Source organism: Podarcis filfolensis (assembly GCF_964270895.1).
Source record: "Podarcis filfolensis genome assembly, chromosome: 13".
NCBI classification, from domain to species: Eukaryota; Metazoa; Chordata; class Lepidosauria; order Squamata; family Lacertidae; genus Podarcis; species Podarcis filfolensis.
The window spans coordinates 53,453,964-53,467,816 of NC_139615.1; the positions used below are offsets into that span (position 1 = coordinate 53,453,964).

At 44.6% G+C, this 13,853-nt stretch overlaps 2 long non-coding RNA genes across 2 annotated transcripts; both read right to left on the minus strand.

Moving 5' to 3' along the window:
- Window positions 1-3,425: 3,425 nt before the first annotated feature.
- LOC310747275 lies at window positions 3,426-4,736 on the minus strand. The gene is made up of 2 exons (XR_014540916.1): window positions 3,859-4,736; window positions 3,426-3,692 (listed from the first exon to the last, which is right to left on the minus strand). It is a non-coding gene; the product is annotated as an uncharacterized lncRNA (long non-coding RNA).
- Window positions 4,737-9,376: 4,640 nt separating this feature from the next.
- On the minus strand, window positions 9,377-12,881 carry LOC310747276. The gene is made up of 2 exons (XR_014540917.1): window positions 12,767-12,881; window positions 9,377-11,269 (listed from the first exon to the last, which is right to left on the minus strand). It is a non-coding gene; the product is annotated as an uncharacterized lncRNA (long non-coding RNA).
- Window positions 12,882-13,853: the final 972 nt, after the last annotated feature.

Below are 13,853 nucleotides of genomic sequence, written 5' to 3' on the forward strand. Positions count from 1 at the left end.
TTGCTCTGGGACATTTGTGGCAAGCGGACTGTCCTCTCTGTGTCATTGTGCCAGTGGCCCATTGAGTCCAGGATAATGTAAATTATCTCCTCGCCAGAGCCCTTCTTGCAGCTCTCAGAAAGTTAGCTTGCTGTTGTCGAGCTGATGGCCAAAGTAAAAACACACCAATTGGCAGGAATGTTAGCTTACCCCTTTTAGTAATTCAGATCTTGCCCTTTTATAGCGCTTCAAAGGCAGGAGACTGCAATACATGAGAGGCTTCCTAGAAAAAGATGGTCTTTATTTAAACCTTTGTTCATAGAGTATTGCTTCTTAATACCACTGCAGGCTTAAAAGCAACTTATCTTGCTCAGCAGGCACCTGTAAGTATAACAGACCTCCCCCTTTAGAATAGTTTTCTTGTCTATCCCGAAGTTTAAACCAAAATCAATGCTCCTAATTCCTTGTTTGATCCTTGCATCTTCTTGCAACCCCAAAGGAAGGGGCACAAGACACCCTTCAGTCACTCTGTGCTTATCACAGACAGATAAAAGTCTGCAGGAATAAGCCTGACATTTGAGTAGCTTCACACTGCTAAACCTACAATGTCAGCTGGCCCTCCAGAACAGAGGCACCTTAAGCGGTGTAGACATTCTGTGACATTTAGCAAGTCAGTGGATCCTTCACTCTTTTGATGCAGTGTGGCACTTAGTTGGGTCCAGAGAGACAAGCCACTTTCACATTCAGCACTTTGTTTGCTTGTGCTTGTAATATAATGCATTAATAAGCCCTTGCAAAGCAGCTTTCATAAAGAAATGTCTTGAGCAGGCTGCTTTAATACAGCATAATCTGAATAGCATCTTATTTGCTACATAATATGTTCCATTTTGGGGATCATGCAGGGATGCTTGAAAATATTTGGGCAATATCATGGCTGACAGAACCTCATTATCTCTCAGCCATGATCCTGTGCTGCCCAAATAATAGAAACAGCAGTGACTGCCTTGAAAGATGCAAGGATTGCAAAAGGCCAAGCCCTTTACATCACAATCGGTCTAGAAAATATGTGAACCACAATAGTCACAAATTTGTTGTGTGAAGCCACAATGAAGCAATTGGAGTTACATTTCCAGCTCAGAAGTACCTGAACTACAGCTGCAGGCTCATAGTCACAATGAAGGGAAAGAGACGGAGGCAGAATTCTCATTTTGAAAGTGACATTTAGGTTCAAATCAGTTAAACAAAAATAAATACAGTGGCAAAATTAACCCTTTGTTAAGTATAAAATATATACACCAGGAAAATCAAGTTTGTATGTAAAACAAAAAACGAAACCACATCTGCACCAACAAAAACTTAAGTGTGCATTTTTTTTCAGTGTGAACACCCTCAACTAGCTTATTCCATTGCATCTTCCAACCTCTTGACTCCTTGAAGAAATGGTTGTGCTAAGATACACAAAAAAGCCACAATCCAAGCACCTATGAAGAGGCAGAGCTGCACTTTGCTTGCAAAGGAAAGTCCAAAGGTTTGGATGTGTCTCCATGGCAGAGTGTGTGACTCTGCATGCTCAGCATGGATCATGACTGCTGTTCTCCATTAATGCTGTTTTGTGCATTTGCTAGGACAGACAGGGGGAGTTCGCACTTGCAGCCTTACCAGTTTCTCTGGTTAAAGGGACCTTGCCCACATACACAACTGTGTGCACAGTTCAATCTACTCCCCAGTGATGTATGGAGAAGCCAGTACATCAACAGGTGTTCCCTACTCTTCACATCATCATCATCATCATCATCATCGTTCAGTGGCGTAGTGTGGGTTGTCAGCACCCGGGGCAAGGCAAGTAATTTGCGCCCCCTAACTCATGGATTTGCGCCCCCTAACCCTAACGCCCAGATGTTGCGCCCGGTACGGCCAGCCCCCCCTGCACCCCCCACGCTACGCCACTGTCATCATTTATAGGCTGCCCATCTGACTAGGTTGCCCCAGCCACTCTGAGTAGCTTTTTCATTCATGGTGTAAAATGCTTGCACATGCATCTGTGCATGAAAACTCACAGTAGAAGTTATCCTACTGTCTGGAGAAAATGGAGCAAGCAAAGTAGCCTTTCATTAAGTGCATAATGTGTAGTAAGAGAGGCTTGTATCTCACTGGGATCCCGTTGGGGAGCGAGAGCACTTTCCTGAGGAATTTGTTCTGCACTATTTCTAAGGCTTTGTTAGCCTTTGGGTCCATGCCCCATATCGCTATTCCATAGAGCATCTGGGAAACCACTTCGCTGGCAATTACAGATAGGTAGCCGTGTATCTGAAGAAGTGTGCATGCACACGAAAGCTCATACCAAGAACTAACTTAGTTGGTCTTTAAGGTGCTACTGGAAGGAAAAAAAATTTTTTTTTTGTTCGCTGGCAATGATTTTCAACACAGGTTCTAGTAACTGGCCACCCACCGTAAAATAGAATTTCATTAATGCCGCACAAGCTTTCTGCACTTTGAGTTTCGTAGCCTCAACGTGCCCCTTCCATGACAGCATCTCAGTGAAGAGAACTCCCAGATATCTGAAGGAGCATGTTTGCTCCAGATTCTGCTGATCCATTTTCCATTTGGATCTGGGACTACGCTTCCCAAAGACCATAATTTTGGTCTTAGAGTAATCATTATCATTATATGATAATATATTTCAGTATGTCAATCTCTGGTAAATGGCACCTTGTACCTTTGAATAACACTGCAAAAACCAGTTACTGGCACTAAATAAAAATATAGAAACGTCAACTGTTTAAATCAAGGCCACCTCACATGCTGTTAAACATAATTGTATAGGCCTAGGTACTTTAAGTGTAAAGCATTAAAGCTACTTTCTGTAAAAATAAATAAATCACTGTGTGGCCATGGGTATAGAATTGCTAAGAATAAGGTCACACCAAAATAGAAAAAAAGGCTATTACATATAGTTGAAATACATATGAAAATTTGCAGGTTAGATTAAAATCTGGGAACCTTTTTTCTATTGTTGATAGCTGTTAATGGTTCTGTACTTAACTATTGTTTCTTCGTAAGTAGCCCCTGGGGCAAAGATTTAGGGCAACTTACATTTTTACAAAAAAAAAAAAAAATTTCCTTCCAGTAGCACCTTAAAGACCAACTAAGTTAGTTCTTGGTATGAGCTTTCGTGTGCATGCACACTTCTTCAGATATGAAGAAAGCTCATACCAAGAACTAACTTAGTTGGTCTTTAAGGTGCTACTGGAAGGAAAAAAAATTTTTTTTGTTTTGACCATGGCAGACCAACACAGCTACCTATCTGTAACTACATTTTTACACAAAGCCCACAAAGGGGTAGTTCTCACTGCAGTTTCCTCAATGGCTCCCAATTTTACCTAAAGAAATTTGAATAAAGTTCCATGTGCAGGGCATAGCTTTGTCACCTCTTGGTTTAAACCTCCTTTTTCTTTTCTTTTCAACTAACATAGCCTCTGTACATGCACAGGGTTCATGATTCAGCAATCTATTATACCATTTAAAGTGTTACATCTCCTGACTAAATTACCATTGGAATAAAGCCATGATTGGCTTTTCTTACTAGGGACTCAAGGAAGGGGTAGATGTAAGAGACCAAATTCCCAAGGGCCGAAAACTTGTTCAGTCAGTTTAAAATCCATTTTCCCAGTTTGATGTCCTAAGACATTTCTGATACATATGCTTTCCTGTTTCTTGCTGCTTAGGAACAGTGGCGTAGCGTGGGTTGTCAGCACCCGGGGCAAGGCAAGTAATTTGCGCCCCCTAACCCGTGGATTTGCGCCCCCTAACCCATGGATTTGCCCTAACCCCAGATGTTGCGCCCGGTGCGGCCCGCCCCCCCTGCACCCCCCACGCTACGCCACTGCTTAGGAAGCAGGCTTATAAATCTTAAACTTTCAACAGATCAGAATTTCACCATTCAGACAACCCAACAACTCAACTTTTCCACCGAAAGCCAGTAATAAAAGTTTGGTCAAATTAAATTCCTAATCAAGTCTCAGCACTAATTGATGATGTTTCCTGCATTAAACAGACATGTCTGCACCCCAGGCAATGAAAATTGGGAGCTACATGCCTTCTTTAACTACAGGAGTTAGGGGTACAGATCGCTTTTCAAAAATGTTTCACAAATGTGGGTTGTTATTATTTTGTGTCATCACCCCCCCCCCATCATTAGCAGAACAATCGACCGCCCTCTTGTGTTTGAGTGAAAATGGCCAGACAGTCACGGTTCATAAGATTTTTAATATTCTCAGTCATTTTAGCCTTACCATTAGCAGATCAATTTTTCTGCCCTTTATTTGCAGGAAAAAATTATCAGGCTCATTTCACCTAATTATGAATTTGTATGTGCTTTAAAGAGGGACGTGGGTGGCGCTGTGGGTTAAACCAGAGCCTAGGACTTGCCGATCAGAAGGTCAGCGGTTTGAATCCCCGCAACTGGGTGAGCTCCTGTTGATTGGTCCCTGCTCCTGCCAACCTAGCAATTCAAAAGCACGTCAAAGTGCAAGTAGATGAATAGGTACTGCTCTGGCAGGAAGGTAAACGGCATTTCCGTGCACTGCTCTGGTTCGCCAGAAGCGGCTTAGTCATGCTGGCCACATGACCTGGAAGCTGTATGCCGGCTCCCTCGACCAATAAGGCGAGATGAGCGCCGCAACCCCAGAGTCGTCTGCGACTGGACCTAATGGTCAGGGATCCCTTTACCTTTACCTTATGTGCTTTAAACTTTGGCTGGACTCGGCTTCCGGTCGGCGCCAGCACCTAATGGCCGCCTCCCGCTGAGCTCCGCTCAGGGAGGCTACTTCACGAGTTCGGGTCTGACCGCTACGGCGAAGCGGGGACCCCTAAAATCTCAGGCGCAGAAGCCTGAGTGCAAGGAGGCTCGGTGGGCACCTTAAGCGCCCCCCCTTACTGCAAAGGAGCCTTTTTAAAGGCTCCGGAGCGGCATCGGGGAGCGCGGTGCTGAGAGCCGCTACCCAGCCCGTGGAGTGAAGCCGCGTCGCCATTGACGGAGAGCGCCGATTCCTTCCTGACATTTGGAATTTAATTGGACTACCCGTGAGTAAGACTGAACAACAATTTTAAAAGAAAACAATTAGAAATTGGCTGAAAACAGAGAAGGCAAAAAATAAGGAAGTCTGCCTTCCTCGGACTGCATGTAACCAAAGCAACGAAACAGGAAGCTGCAATTTGACAGAAAGCAGCTTTAAAATTGACGGACTCAGACATTGGACTCAAATCCCCCCCTTAGCAGGCAGGGGCAGGGGGGGAAGATTTGTGATTTGCTTTACCTGCATGAAAGAAGCATAGAAGGGGAAATTTCTGCCGTTTTAAACCCTTGGGGAGGACTGCTTGGAAAGTGAGTCACCGGGACTGAGAGCTGTCATCAGAGATTTGCTACAAAGTTGGTGCTTGAATGACTCCCTATTCAGAGATGAAGAGTTGTATAAAAAGGCCCAGAAAGTGGTAAAGGACTACTTTGAGATAAATCTGAGAACAGAAGTGGAAAAAAGAGTAATTTGGGACGCAAGTAAAGCCGTCATGCGAGGTTTCTTAATACAACAGAATGTCATAAAAAGGAAGAGACAGAATGAGAAGAAGGATAAGATCTTGGAAAAGATAAAAGAAGGAGAAAAAAGATTGAGATCCAAACCAAAGTCACATGAAATTCTGAGAGAAATCAAGTTTTACCAGAGACAATATATGGAACTGATGAATCAAGAGATAGAATGGAAAATAAAACAAATGAGACAAAAGACATTTGAATCGGCAGATAAATGTGGGAAACTCCTGGCATGGCAATTGAAGAAGAGACAAAAACAGAATACGGTTACAAATTTAGAAGTGGAGGGAAAGAACATTTATAAACCAAATGAGATTAGAAACTGTTTTCAGAGTTATTTCAGGAGACTTTATGCACAAGGGCCGGTGAATGAAAAAGAAATAGAAGAATTTCTTTAAAAATATGGATTACAAAAAGTTTCTGAACAAAGTAAAGTGATTTTGAACCAGAAGATAACTGATCAAGAAATTGAGGGAGCCATTCAAAATATGCAATTGGGAAAATCTCCAGGACCTGATGGACTGACCTCCAGATACTACAAAGCTTTGAAAGAATGGCTTATACAACCGTTGAAGGAGGTCTGTAACGAAATTTTAGAGGGGAAGAAGGCACCTGAATCGTGGAAAGAAGCGTATATTACACTTATACCAAAGTCAGAGACTGAGAAGAACCAGGTTAAGAACTACCGCCCTATATCATTACTTAATGTGGATTACAAAATTTTTGCAGACATTTTGGCAAAAAGATTGAAGAGAGTTTTGGTGGGGGAGATTCATAAAGACCAAGCGGGCTTTCTTCCAGGAAGACATTTGTCAGACAATGTGAGAAACATAATAGATATTATGGAGTTGCTGGAAGTTAACATTAATACTAAGGCAGTATTAATATTCGTGGATGCGGAGAAAGCCTTTGACAATATTTCTTGGAGTTTTATGAAAAAGAATCTCCAAGGGATGGGGGTAGGCCAAGGTTTTGAGAATGGTATAGGTGCAATTTATTCTGAACAAAAAGCAAAACTGATTGTAAATAATGTGGTAACAGAAGAATTTGCTATTGAAAAAGGGACACGACAGGGGTGCCCAATATCCCCATTACTTTTTATATCTGTCTTGGAGGTTTTATTAAACATGATCAGAGGGGACCAGCTGGTTAAAGGGATTCAGGTCGGAGCTAAACAATATAAATTGAGAGCGTTTGCAGATGATCTAGTATTAACTTTACAAGAGCCAGACACTAGTACGAGAAGAGTTTTAGAGCTAATACAAGTATTTGGTCAAGTAGCAGGATTTAAGTTGAACAAACAGAAAACGAAAGTATTGGATAAAAACCTAACAGTTGCTGAAAGAGAGAAGTTTCAGAGTGAAACTGGTTTAATGGCAGCAAAGAAGGTGAAATACCTGGGGATTAATTTGACATCTAAGAATGTGAATTTATTTAAAGATAACTATGAGAAATGTTGGTCAGAAGTTAAGAAAGATTTAGAAATATGGTCAAATTTGAGACTTTCCTTGATAGGCCGAATTGCTGTTATTAAGATGAATGTCTTGCCGAGAATGTTGTTTTTGTTTCAAACATTGCAGATTTTGGATAAAATGGATTGTTTCAAGAGGTGGCAAAAAGACATATCTAGATTTGTCTGGCAGGGCAAAAAGCCCAGAATAAAATTTAAGATACTAACTGACGCAAAAGAAAGAGGGGGGTTTGCCCTGCCGGACTTAAAGCTGTATTATGAATCAGCGGCTTTTTGCTGGCTGAAAAGCTGGCTGCTTCTTGAAAACACAGACATTTTGGATTTGGAAGGGTTCAATAACAGATTTGGCTGGCATGCATATATATGGTATGACAAGGTTAAAATCCATCAAGGTTTCAAAAACCATATTGTTAGGAAAGCATTATATAATGTTTGGATTCGGTACAAAGATTTGTTGGAAAACAAAACCCCTAGGTGGTTGTGACCAATGGAAGCTAAGGAAGTGAAAAAACTTAATATGGAATCCAAATGGCCAAAATATTGGGAAATTATAGAACATGAGGAGGGAAAAGTGAAATTGCAGAGCTATGAGAAATTGAAGTCAAAAGTAAGAGACTGGCTTCATTATTACCAGATAAATGAAGTTTTCAAACTGGACAGGAAAATTGGCTTCCAGGTGGAGAGGTCAAAACTAGAAACAGAGCTATTGGAACCCAATACTAAGAATCTGTCAAGAATGTATAACTTGCTGTTGAAATGGAATACACAGGATGAGACGGTTAAGTCAGCTATGATTAAATGGGCACAAGATCTTGGACACAACATCATGTTTGCTGACTGGGAACAGTTATGGACCACAGGTATGAAATTCACGGCATGTAATGCCTTAAGAGAGAATATTATGAAAATGATATATAGGTGGTACATGACCCCAGTCAAGCTTGCAAAAATCTATCATACGCCCAATAATAAATGCTGGAAATGTAAGGAAACGGAAGGTACTTTCTACCACCTTTGGTGGACGTGCCCAAGGATCAAGGTCTTCTGGGAAATGATTTATAATGAAATGAAAAAGGTGCTTAAATGCACTTTCGTGAAGAAACCAGAAGCCTTCCTCCTGGGCATGGTAGGCCAATTGGTGTCAAGGAAAGATAGGACGTTTTTTATGTATGCTACAACAGCAGCAAGAGTACTCTTAGCAAAGTATTGGAAGACACAAGAGCTACCCACACTGGAAGAATGGCAGACCAAGGTGATCGACTACATGGGACTGGCGGAGATGACTGGCAGAATCCGTGACCAAGGGAAAGAGACGGTGGAAGAAGATTGGAAGAAATTTAAAGTTTATCTTAAGAACTGTTGTAAAATTAATTAAAAATTAAATTAAAAATAGAATTGCAGTGACAAACAATGGGATATGAGAAAAAAGATTTAAAGAAAGTGCTATAAGAAATTGAAATTAGGGGTTGCTGGAAAGATTTAAAACGGGGATGCAGAAAGGGGAGGTATGGGGAAGTCGCTGAAAGAAGGTCTAAGGAAAAAAAGGTTAAGAAATTATACGTGTTTATATGTTTGTTTGTTTATGTATTGTGTTGTATTGTCTTTTAATATGTGTTGAAAAACCAATAAAAAATTTATAAAAAAAAAAATAAACTTTGGCTGGACTCTAGCATATTTGAAGTCTGATTTAAATAACAGACAAAATGGTGAAAACCCCTAGATACGCACTCAAATGCTTGGTATCACCAGCTCTGCTTCAAAACATCACTTTCACCTCCCACTTCTTAAAACTATTCCAAACTCTGAAAACCAATCCTTCCATCTTTCTATACCAAAGAGCAAAGCTCGGCTGAATTTCAGCCCATCACCCCACCCCACCCTACCCCCACCCCACCACACCATAACTTCACTCTCCAATGCTTGCAGACACATTCCTTATCCTTCCTTCTAATTACCTCTAGCACCTTCACATTACACACAACATACAATCCACCACGAACTACTCTTCCATATAGCCATCGATTTGTATGGTTGGAAGGGACCCTGGGGTCATCCAGTCCAACCCACTGAAATACAGGGATCTTAGCACCATGACCTCCCTTTTGCAACAAGATTTGTACTACCAAAAAGACACACACACTTATGTACACAGGCATGACTGGAGAGGGACATACAATCACGCCCCTATGTTCATCCAATTAAATTAGTTATTTTTAAACTAAAAAAAAATTAATGTTTCTGTAGCTCACATTTCAGAACTGCCAATGGTGAATGACACAATGTAACTGGATCAAAAAAATCATTATTCATTATGTACACTGGCAATATCACAGCTTGACTTATTATTTATTTACAAAATTTAATGTGGGTTATAAAACTGGTTCTTACATTAGTTTACAGTTTGTGGAGAATATTCTCACCTCACATCACTACTCTTAAGATTTCACAATTCTCTTTCTTTTAAGTCACACCAGTCCTATCACGTGGCAGAAGAAAACAGGAAGAACTTTCTGGTGGTAAAAGATGTTTGGCAGTGGAACAGACTCCCAGAAGGTGGTAGACTCTCCTTCTTTAGATGATTTTAAGCAGAGGTTGGGTGGCCAACTGCCAGTGCTTCTTTAACTGTGATTCCTGCATTTCAGGAAATTAGACTTCCAGCACTACAACTCCATGAAAACTGAAGCCTTTGCTTGCTACCCTATAGAGCCTGTTTCCTAAAAAAAGGCCAGATAATTTTGGGACCTAGCCTGTTTGCTGCTCCTTATTTGTACTCCAAAACAACTTAAATGGGTCTTGCTGAAGTTTAATTTGCTACTAGCTTAGTTCAGGTAGGTAGCTGTGTTGGTTTGATGCAGTCAAAATATATAAAAAAATTAAAAAATTGTCCAGTAGCACCTTAGAGAACAACTAAGTTTGTTATTGGTATAAGCTTTCGTGTGCATGCACACTTCTTCAGATACACTGAAACAGAAGTCACCAGACGCTTCTATATAGTGGGAGGGTGGGGTGGAGGTTTTCTCAGAAGGGTTGTAGGAGATGGGTGAGTCACCAGCTTAGTGTTAAGCTCTGTGTTTTCTGATGCAGAGAAGCGATGCTAACTGATTGAAACCTGGAAGCCCAGGAAGCTGCCTTTATGCCATGGCCCAACGGTCCATCTAGTTCTGGACTGTCTGCACTGACTGGCAGAGGCTCCCAGGGTTTCTGGCAGGGGGCAATTCCCAGCCCTACCTGAGGAGGTGGGGTTTGCACCTGGCTGGGACCTTTTGCATGCATAAGCAAATACCATGTGACTAAGCTAGACCTCTTCCCAGAGGCTTAGGACAGTGACAGCTTCTGAAGACCCCTGTAATGACTAATGGATCACTCAAACTAGAATGGATTAAGTTGTGTTATTGGTAAGTAGAACCTTTCTGCAAAATGATACAAGATGAGCCCTCTGTGCTGGCCAACCAGAAAGGGACTGGGGTGGGGAATCAGTCCTTCTCCAGATGTTATTGGGCTACAATTCCTAGCCTCCCCAATCATTGGTCCTGCTGGCTGGGCTAGTTTCCCCATCCCTGTTTGAGAAGCTCCCTCAACAAAGCAGAGAGTGACTTCAATGCCCCACAGTGCAACTAACATTTTTCAAGTGCAGTCTTCCCACACACCTGAAGAAGTGCAAATAGTGATGGAAAATAGAAATAGTGTGGGGAGGAGTTCACGATGTTTTGTCAGCAAGTATATTACAGACAACAGTTTGGGGTGGTGGGAGCCTCTGGTTCCTACACATAAAGAAACAATTTTCATAAAATGCTGCCTTTCTTTCCCAGTTCAAAATATGCTCTGCATTTTTGAAAGTCCAGGAGTGCCCAACTGAAAACAACCAGGGTGGTTTTTTTAATGCTCTGTTAAGTCACAAATCCCTGTAGCGCAAATGCATGCAAACACACACACACACATGGAACAGCAACTGGAGCAATCAGACCAAGAGCAAAACAACTTTTACATGGAAGATGGAAGGAAGCACAGCCCCCTTCAGCGTGCCCAGAAGCTGGTTGGGCATGAGGAGGAAGTGTATATCAGAGCACATGGCCCGCGTTGGTGTTGGGAGCTGGGTCTCCCCTCCAGCCACCAGCCTCCAGCCCTCCTGAAGATGCTGCTCCTGGGCTACCGCCGGCGAATGGGCTTGTACACGCACACAGACAGCAGGATCATGGCGACGAGCAGGATGCCAAAGACACTTCCCATCAGAACTGCAAGAGAAAGGAAGAGCTGGGAATAGGACTTGGGAGAAACCACGGTTCAAATCTCCACTCGACCGTGAAGCTCCCTAAAGGTAAAGGGGCCCCTGACCGTTAAGTCCACTCGCAGATGACTCTGGGGTTGCGGCGCTCATCTCGCTTTATTGGTCATGTGGCCAGCATGACTAAGCAGCTTCTGGCGAACCAGAGCAGCACATTGAAACGCCGTTTACCTTCCCGCCGGAGCGATACCTATTTATCTACTTGCACTTTGACGTGCTTTCGAACTGCTAGGTTGGCAGGAGCAGGGACCGAGCAACGGGAGCTCACCCCGTCGTGGGGATTCAAATCGTCAACCTTCTGATCGGCAAGCCCTAGGCTCTGTGGTTTAGACCACAGCACCTAGGAGCCCTCAAAGGCCAATCACTCACAGTGCCTTCCAACCTTCGCTACCAATTCCTCCCATTTTCAGAATTCCTTGGACTCTCGCTCTCATCCTTGGGCACAACAAGAACCAGTGCTCCTACTGAGCATCTGCTAGAGCAGAAACAGGAAACCTGTAGCCCTCCAGATTCTGTTGGACTCTGCCAGGGGCTGTCAATGGGGAAATTCCAGTCTGCAATCCTTGCTGGCCCCATCCTGGCTGCAAGTAAATGCAGCTGGGCCAGGAACTGCCTGGCAGGGTGAGGAGAAAGTGGTGGGAGCCCCAGCATGGCTGGGAAAAGAAACAGCCAAATGACCAGCAACCTGATTGTGGGGATTCTCAGAAGCATAATGAGGAACACATTTGGAAGTCTTCTTCACAGGATAGGAGGAATAGTACAACTTATTACTGATGCAACTTTCTGACAGTGAGGTGTAAATCTCAGCACATTTAAGTCACAATTGGACTGGGAGGCAAAACAATTCAAGAAAGGAAGCTCAGTGCTGAGAGCCAGCCCAGGAGGCACCGAGGCCTCTGAATGCCAGTTGCCAGGAGAGAAAAGGGCTCTTGCGCTCAGGTCTCACTTGCCAGTTTCCCCCTGTGAGAACAGGATGCTGGACTGGATGGGTCACTGGCCTGATCCAGCAGGCTCCTCTGGTATTAAAAAAAAGACATGCAGGGTCCACAGAGTCTGTCTTTTCCATGGCTTTTCAACCCCTCCCCCCCCCCGCAGCATAGGCAGGGTGTCCCAGAGGCCATCTAGTCTACCCCAGGCAGGGGCTACCTCCTCCTTCCCTGGCCCCGGCTGCTAAGGGCAAACCAGTTCATCCTGCCAGCCCTTGGCTAGAGAAGGTCTTTGGCCCTGCAAGGAGAACTGAGCCAGGAATCACAGGGATGGAAGTGGGGCTCCCTTTCCACGGGGACCGGGGCGAACCTGCAAGCGGCGGGCGCGGAGTGATGGGCTTGGGACAGGCGAGGGAGACGGAGGACTGGAGGGGTGGAAGGTGGGTGCAGGGCCGTGGGACCCAGGCGTCCGAGGAGGGTGCCCTCTCTCCCTCGGGGACCCAGGCGTCCGGCCTCCTCACCCAGGTTCTGCGTCTGGAGCACGGCGTAGGGCCGGCTGTTCCCTGGCGGGGCCGCCTCGGCCTCGTCCCGCAGCGCGTCTCCGCCGGCCGCCCGCAGCAGCAGCAGCAGCCCCGCCGCCCGCCCCATCCTCGCCCGGGCCCTCCGCTCCAGGCCCCGCGCCGGCAGTGGAGGCCGAGGCCGCCCGCCCTTCCTTCGCCCTCCTCGGGGCCAAGCCGCAGGGCAGCCCCGCCCGCCAAATCCCCGTAGCTCCACCCGGTGTCTTCTGCACGTGTGGATGGGGCCAAGTTGCCAGCACGTGTTAGGCCAAGGTGCTTCGAACGGGAAGCTGGCCGGTGGGCCCCGCAATGCCCCGCTCTGCCCAGCGCAGGGAGGGCGGGCGGGTGAGTCAGTGAGGGGGTTGCCAACCGGCCCGACAAAAGGTTGCGCGTGGAGACTCGGGCTTTAGGACCCCGGGGGTCCCCTTCAGCCCCCTCCCGAGCATTGCATGCTGGGAGTGGTAGTCTCCATTCTCGGATGCCGCTGGACTCTCTGGAGAGGCGTCCGGGCAGAAAGAGAGGAAAGTGGAAGCTCGGCGTGCCTGCTCGGAAGGAAACCCACTGAATTCAATGGGAGTTACTCTCAAGTGTGCATAGGATTGTAGCCTAAATGCAAATAACCTAAGCAGGCTTCAAAACCATGGGTCAGTCAATGCGGCTTTTAATTTCCTGCTCTTTTTATTGCATTTTAATCAATGTTATCTCGTTTCACCCGTTACCTCCTTGCCTTGGAAAAGGCAGCAAGCTACAGATCTTTCCTAGAAATAAAACGAGAACGAAACAGTCCCCAGCTTTGAAGAATTCGGATTTTCATAGGTTTAAATCTCACTCATTTCCTAGCTGTTTTTGTTTATAACCAGATATTCTACAAGTCTGTGCATTTTGCAAAAGTTTCCTTTCTTTTCCGAGAGCACTTTCTGAATGGAGTTGGCACCCAGCCATTTCTATTTCCAGAGGGCTAGTAGCCACACCAGTCCCTTACAGCAAAAACGACAGTCTTGTGGCACCTCAAAGGCTAACAAATTTATTATCACGGCATAAATGTTTTGTG